At 43.9% G+C, this 6,805-nt stretch overlaps 1 long non-coding RNA gene across 1 annotated transcript in view; it reads left to right on the top strand.

The window, feature by feature from the left end:
* Positions 1 to 6,468, top strand: part of LOC106724312 — a 7,414-nt gene extending 946 nt beyond the window's left edge. Inside the window, exons 2-3 of the long non-coding RNA XR_001360071.1 lie at positions 5,181 to 5,182; positions 6,369 to 6,468. This is a non-coding gene — a long non-coding RNA (uncharacterized LOC106724312). The remainder of the gene's footprint in view (positions 1 to 5,180; positions 5,183 to 6,368) is intronic.
* Positions 6,469 to 6,805: the final 337 nt, after the last annotated feature.

Here is a 6,805-nt window from a genome sequence, read left to right as displayed (position 1 = left end):
AGAAGTTCCGCTCAATGCAATAATGATTTATTGAATGCCTGCTTTTTGCTGGCCACATTCTAAACCCTGGGCAGGAGACTCAGGATGCTGTCAGACAGGAGCAGTGTTTCTCAAAGTGCATTCCTCAGCCGGATCAGAGCCACCATAAGAGTGTATGAGGGAAGGCCAGTTTCTGGGTGCCATCTCAGGCCTATTGAGTCAACTCTCTGGGTGGAGAGCAAAGTCATGGGCATTTTAACAGGCACCCCTGGAATCTCATTCACGTGGTAGTTTGAGAAACAGGATGGAGCCGCACTCAGGAGACGTTAATACACATATGAGGTCATGTTGGAATGCAGATTCTGACTCAGTAGGCCTGGAGTAGGCCTGAGAGTCTACAGTCCTGACGAGCTCCCAGACGATGTCATAATTGCTGGTCCTCAGATCACGCTCAGAATAGCAAGCGTAGAAGATAAGAAAGACTGGAAGCACCAAATAGCAAAATTCTCCCCCTACCCAAAGTGACTTTGAAATTAGGGAATTTTAAGTAATTTACATATTTTAAGTGCAAATCTCTGAAACTTCCAGAGTCTGATGAAGATTGCCTTTTGCTGTGCACTTGTCATATTGTGACTTCAGGTTTGGGGGGAAGGGGTTGGGTGAGGGGAATGATGTTAGGGATGAAATGATGAAGTTAATGGGTACATGATTAGAGAAATAAGGATACAGAGAGGAGATAATGAGGGTCCAGGTGAGTGTCAAAAGGCTAGAGCTGGGTCAGGGATAACCAGAATAGACTGGAGCCCAGAGCATGCTGGTACAGGATGAGCCATTGGGATGCAAAAAAAAAAAAAGATGAAAGAAAATAAAAGCCTTAACAGTAATGGATCAGAATCAACTAAGAGCCTCCAACCAAATGCACAAAGGAAAATGAGAGCAAATGAGATTTCCTAGAAGACAGGGTAGCGGGCAGTTGGGAAGGGAGGTGACCACCAATTTTGTTTTCCACCAGAAGCTGACGGCAGTACATCTCAAAGGCAACGACTTAATTTTGAGCTAGAGAATAGGAGAAAGGAACATGCCTGGGAGCCCCAGGGTGGCTAACATTTCAAACCTGAGTTAAGCTAACTTAGCCATGGGAGTAGCACCATTTTGGGAAGGCCTGAGACCATGTGATCTGGAGGAAAAATTACAGAACTGGGAGTCAGGAGACCTGACTTCTCCTTCTGGTTCATTTATTCATTCATTACAAATTTATTGAGACTCTGCAAGATTCTAAACCCTGGGTTAAGTTCTGGAAAACTTAAAATAATTAAAATAAAATAAAATAAATATATTACTTAATAATGTCAATAATAATAACATTTTGAGTGAGTAATTTGTGTAAAGTACTATCTTAAATAGTTCACATTGACTGGGTACTTTAAATATTAGAATAATCTACTGAGGTAGGTAGTGTTTTTATACCCATTTTTCAGAAGTGGAATTTGAGGTGAAGAAATCGAAAAGACAGACTATTTCTGCTCCACGGGAGCTTATATTCTAATAGTTATGCCTCCAATGAACAGAATGACTTTTGGTGACTTTTCAGTCTGTTTCCTCTTCTATAGCCATACAATAATAGCTAAATATGTTAAGCGCTTGCTTTGAGCTGTACATTGCATTTTATTTAGTCCTCACAATGACCTTATGAAGTAATTAGTATTATCACTTCCATTTCGCAGATGAAGGAACTAAGGTTCAGGGAGGCTACGTGATTTTCCCAAGCCACCACATCAAGGATTTAAACCCAGGCAGTCTGACTTCAAACTACAATATAACACACCTAAAATTAGGAGATTGAACCAAATCTTGGGAATTCCATGTTGTTAGAATGTTCTATCTCATTCCTATAAATTCCCTGAATCTAACAGAGTTAATGACCCAGACACTTTTGTGCTAACAGACTATAAGGGGCAGACGAAGAAAAAGCCACAACCTAAGGACAAGTTGTAATGGAAAAATCCACTTGACGTCCCTGGGCAATGGCCACAGAGCCAACACAAGCTCTGCCATCTGTGGGTGATGGCACAGATAGGCTGTGCCCCCTGCGGACCCAAACCCAGCACTGCGTGGGAATGTTCCCTTCAGCGTGGAGACCTCGAGGAGCAGGGAATAATCGACTCTGTGTCTAGGGATTTGTTTCAGCCCAGATCCACCATGTAACCTTTCCCGATCCAGTTGAACAGGAAAGGGTTTAAATTGAGGTCCTGAACTGAAAGAAGAACACATTAATCGTGCTCATTGCTGGAGTCAGAAACAAATTCATTTTTTCTGTAAGGAGCGTTATCAAGCAGGAAATCAAGTCCACAGGTGAGGGAGGTGGGGAGGTGCTGAGAGGAAGTGACAGAGGTGCCCCTGCAGCCGCTAGAGTCATTGTATCTCCACACTCTATAGAACTTTATACACAAAATAGGTCTCCATAAACCACGCGCCACCCTTTGGCTGATATGATGGATGACTCAAAATGGAATGGATGCTCCACAATTTGAGAGCTTCAACTTGTCCAGATCCCAAGTGATTCATTTTATTCATTCAGCATCTATTCAGTGAATGCCCACTAAGCTCCAGGCCTAAGGAATTTAACAGAGAACCAAATAAAAATCAACTCTGCCTGTCTCAAGATTATTTCTAAATACGGAAAATAATTAAAGAGCATGATAACTCTGGATAAACCAAGAGTTAAACCTGGTAACTTTAAGTGATGATAAATGTTATAAAGGGCACACACAGGATGATCTGATGGAGAAAGGCCGGAGATGGGACCACTTAGATACAATGGTCAGAGGAGATTTCTATTTTGAGGAGACATTGGACCTGAAGGATGAGAAGAAACTAGGTAATGAGCAGAGGAGGAGAGTGCTGGGCAGAGGGAAGAGGCCTCTGAAGCAGGAGCAAGTGTGGCCTGTCCGAGGACTTAAGAGGGGGCCACCGTGGCTGGTGGGTAATGGGAAAAGCCCCTGGGACGAGATGTGAGAGAAGAAGCTAGGACAGGGCAGGGTCACACAGGGTTTTGTGCATCATGCTAAGGAGGCAGGTTTTACTCTAAGACCAAGTGAAGCTTTTAAAAATATATATATGTGTGTTTTTTATTGATTTCAGAGAGAGGAAAGGAGAGAGAAAGAGATATATAAACATCAATAATGAGAGAGAATCACTGATGGGCTGCCTTCTGCACACCCCTACTGGGGATCGAGCCTGAAACCTGGGCATGTGCCCTAACTGGGAATCAAAGCATGATTCATAGGTTACCAAGTGAAGCTTTTAAAAATATATATATGTGTGTTTTTTATTGATTTCAGAGAGAGGAAAGGAGAGAGAAAGAGATATATAAACATCAATAATGAGAGAGAATCATTGATGGGCTGCCTTCTGCACACCCCTACTGGGGATCGAGCCTGAAACCTGGGCATGTGCCCTAACTGGGAATCAAACCATGATTCATAGGTCGAGGCTCAACCACTGAACCACACTGGCTGGGCAACAAATGAAGCTTTTTAAGCAAAGGATTTGCTTTAGAAAAAGATCGCTCTGCTACAGTGTGGAGAATGAGTTACAAAGGTCCTAGAATGGTGGCAGGGAGACCAAATAGAAGATTATCACAGTCATCCAAGTGGGAGCTGATGGTGACTTGGATTAGGTGGGGGCAGTGAGCTGGGGAAAAGTGGATAGATTTAAGAGCTATTCTGGAGGTACTAATGAATTAGGTGTGGGGATGAGCCAAAGGGCATATCTGTGCCCTTATATCACAATTTTTCTGTATTTGAAGCTCTCCTTCATGAATTTTGTCCAGCTTCATACATTACAGATATCCCCAGGGGTGAAACACAATTACCCAGTCTGAGTCTCTCCTGTTCTTCTCTTGTGCTGATGACCATGACCACAGGAGGGAGGAGCGAGAGCCAAGGGCCTGGCTGACCCACCACCTGGACCCGCAGCCTCCCGGCATAATCAGCTTCTGGGCTGGCTTTGACGAGAGAGTTGCACCTGGAGGAAGCCAATGATGCAAAGTGTTGGGCACAGAACATTGGAAATGGCCTTGCCAGCCATTTCAGATCTACCTCAGGGGCGGAGAGGAGGAATGGGTTGAAGTTGCGGTGCGGGGGGATGGAGGGCAGAGGCAGGCTTGCTTTGCCTTAGCTAGAAAGGCTATCCCTTAGCTACCTTGAATTAACAGAAAGGAATAGAACCACATCTGAATCCTGATGTCTCTGAACTTGTCAGAACGTGTCTCTGATTTGCAGCACAAATGGGAGAGGGTGGTAAAAATTTAACCAAAACATTATCCTGTAACTCAGGTCCCCTCCCTCCCCAGCACCCCCCAGTCCCCTCTCCTGCTGACCCCGGCATGCTGCCTCACAGAGGCTAGGTCTGGGTCAGAGGGAATCATGGAAATGTTGTCCTTTTGTGCCCTAGTCAAAGCCAATTAGACACAAAGAGAGGGAGATGGAGGCCCTTGAATATTTTTTTCTTTAAAACAAAATATACAAACTGGCTTGAGTGATCTGCCTTGAAAAAAAACACACAGAGGAAATGAAGTAGAATCCTAGATGGGAGGAAAAGCAGGATTGCTGGAGAGAGAACGGGAAGTCGTGTTTTGTTTGGCCTGTGTTGAAGGGAGTGAGCCAGCAAGGAGTGGTGCTCCTCTGACCATCGACAGAGGGGCTCCCTTCTCTCCAAGCACTTAATACCTCCGTGTTTTGACAAGTTACTTAACCCCTTGGGTCTCCATTGCTTTGTCAGTAAAAAGGAAAGGGGAAGACCCACGATAAAACCGTAACTGCCTGGAGACAGAGAGCGAACCAAATGATCACTGGAGGTCATTTCAAGGTCAGGGGGTCCATGAATCTGTACAGGAGGCAGAATCATATTGTGGTGAAGAATGCACTGCCAGGTCCTGGCCGTCACCTTGGACAAGTTATTTATCTTCCTTGTACTTTCCTTTCCTAATGTGTTAAGTGCAGACCATGATAGTGTTGTTGTAAGGACTGAATGAGGTAGCACAAGTACATAGCTTAGAACAGAGTAAATAAGTAATATTCATTGCTCCATAAATATTAGATGTGTTTTCTCTGACAACCATCTTCTGTAACAAACGCCCCATGATTTGAGCTCCAAAGAATTCCACACAAGGATCCTTAGGTTCCCACGAGGATCTGCAGTGGTCCTGTCTCCGTGCTTCCATGGAATCTTTGCCTAAACTATCCCAGAGAGATGGGAGTGTGTGCCACCCAACATCATTTGGAGAAGCACCCTGAGGTGTCTGGTTCCCATGGTTGCCATCACAGCTGGTGGGCTTGCCTGTGACCAGAAAGTCCCCTCTACCTAGGAAAACTTGTGGGGGCCACAGCCACCGGATATGAGGCCAATCACAAAAAAAAAAACAACAGGCAGTTGGACAAAAGATCACAGTGAGGGTCTGTTTTCAAAGGTCAGAAAGTAACCTCAAGAGCCAACTCAAGCTCCCGACCGCGGATCGATGTGCCAGGGACTCGTGAAACAGAATAATCTTTCCCCAAATTTGTTTTACTTAGTAAGGTCAATGATTCATTAATTAACCATTACTCATTAAAAAGGAGAGACATGACTTCCCAAAGCTCTGGGGATCCAGGGTTGTCAGAGCAGAGGCTGATGGGAGAGGCAGGAAGACAACATCAGCTTTGTGACTGGGCTTGGGGAGCTAGATAGCACTCGGGACTCTTCCCTTCCTTAATACAACGTTGAGTGTTCCTCCTAAATACGAATAATACGTGGCATGTGGGTGAGTCCATTCTCTAACAAACTCCGAGACCTTCAGGGGCAACTGCAGTCTTATTCATTCCAGAACATCTATCAAAGAAGAAGCATTGCAGATGCCGTTCCTTTTTTTTTTTTTGGTTGTTTAAAATAAGAATTTGTTTACTTTTTCTTTTTTAATTTCAATTTTATTTTCCACTTACAGTTTGCATATTATTTTATATTGGTTTCAGGTGTACCATTTAGTGGTTAGACAATTATATACGTGTGAAGGCATTAAGAAGCACAAATTGGTAGTTACAAAGTAGTCATGGAGATGTAAAGTACAGCATAGGAAATATAGCCAATAATATTGTAATAACTATGTGCGGGGCCAGGTGGGGACTGGAGGTATCACAGGCAACACTTTGCAAATGCTTTTCCTTATTTAATGAAGGGGAAACCGAGGTCCACAGAAATAGAACCAGACCGCGATGGAAAAGAAGTAGAAAGACTTGAAATTCAACCACATTGTTGGATACCAGCTACTCAGGTAGCTCTTCCTTGATATTTTATTCTTTTTTTTTTTCAGGGGAGATTGCAAATGCAGTCCCCCGCTACCACAAATGATGCAGTCGAGTTTCCCACATTTGGGGAAATCGTAGGGGTCAGCACATCCGGAGTGCAATGGATAAACCTCGCCCTGGGACAACCACCTTCGCCATCATGGTACCTCCCTTGATTACTTGGTATCTTAAGCAAGGAGAAGAAAGATGTCTTCCCAAAGAATTTGTTGTTAATCCCCTCGCTTGACCAAAAGGAGAGCCAATATTTTGGAAAGAATTTTTTTTTTTTAAATCCCGTAACTGATCTCACTGCCTCTGGCACCTTCCCCTAAAACACAATTTCCTAAAACTTAAATCTGCTTATGTCGTTCTCCGGGTTAAATCCTTAAACCACTCCCTATTGACTTTAGGATAAAATCCAAAGGCCTTGTAATAAGGCCATTTCTTAACTGACTCCTGCCTCCCTCACCAACTTCATCCCTTCCTGGGTACACACTCTCCATTCC

The sequence above is a fragment of the Myotis brandtii genome, unplaced genomic scaffold (assembly GCF_000412655.1).
Source record: "Myotis brandtii unplaced genomic scaffold, ASM41265v1 scaffold119, whole genome shotgun sequence".
Classification (NCBI taxonomy): Eukaryota; Metazoa; Chordata; class Mammalia; order Chiroptera; family Vespertilionidae; genus Myotis; species Myotis brandtii.
This window is presented reverse-complemented; position numbering and strand designations above follow the sequence as displayed.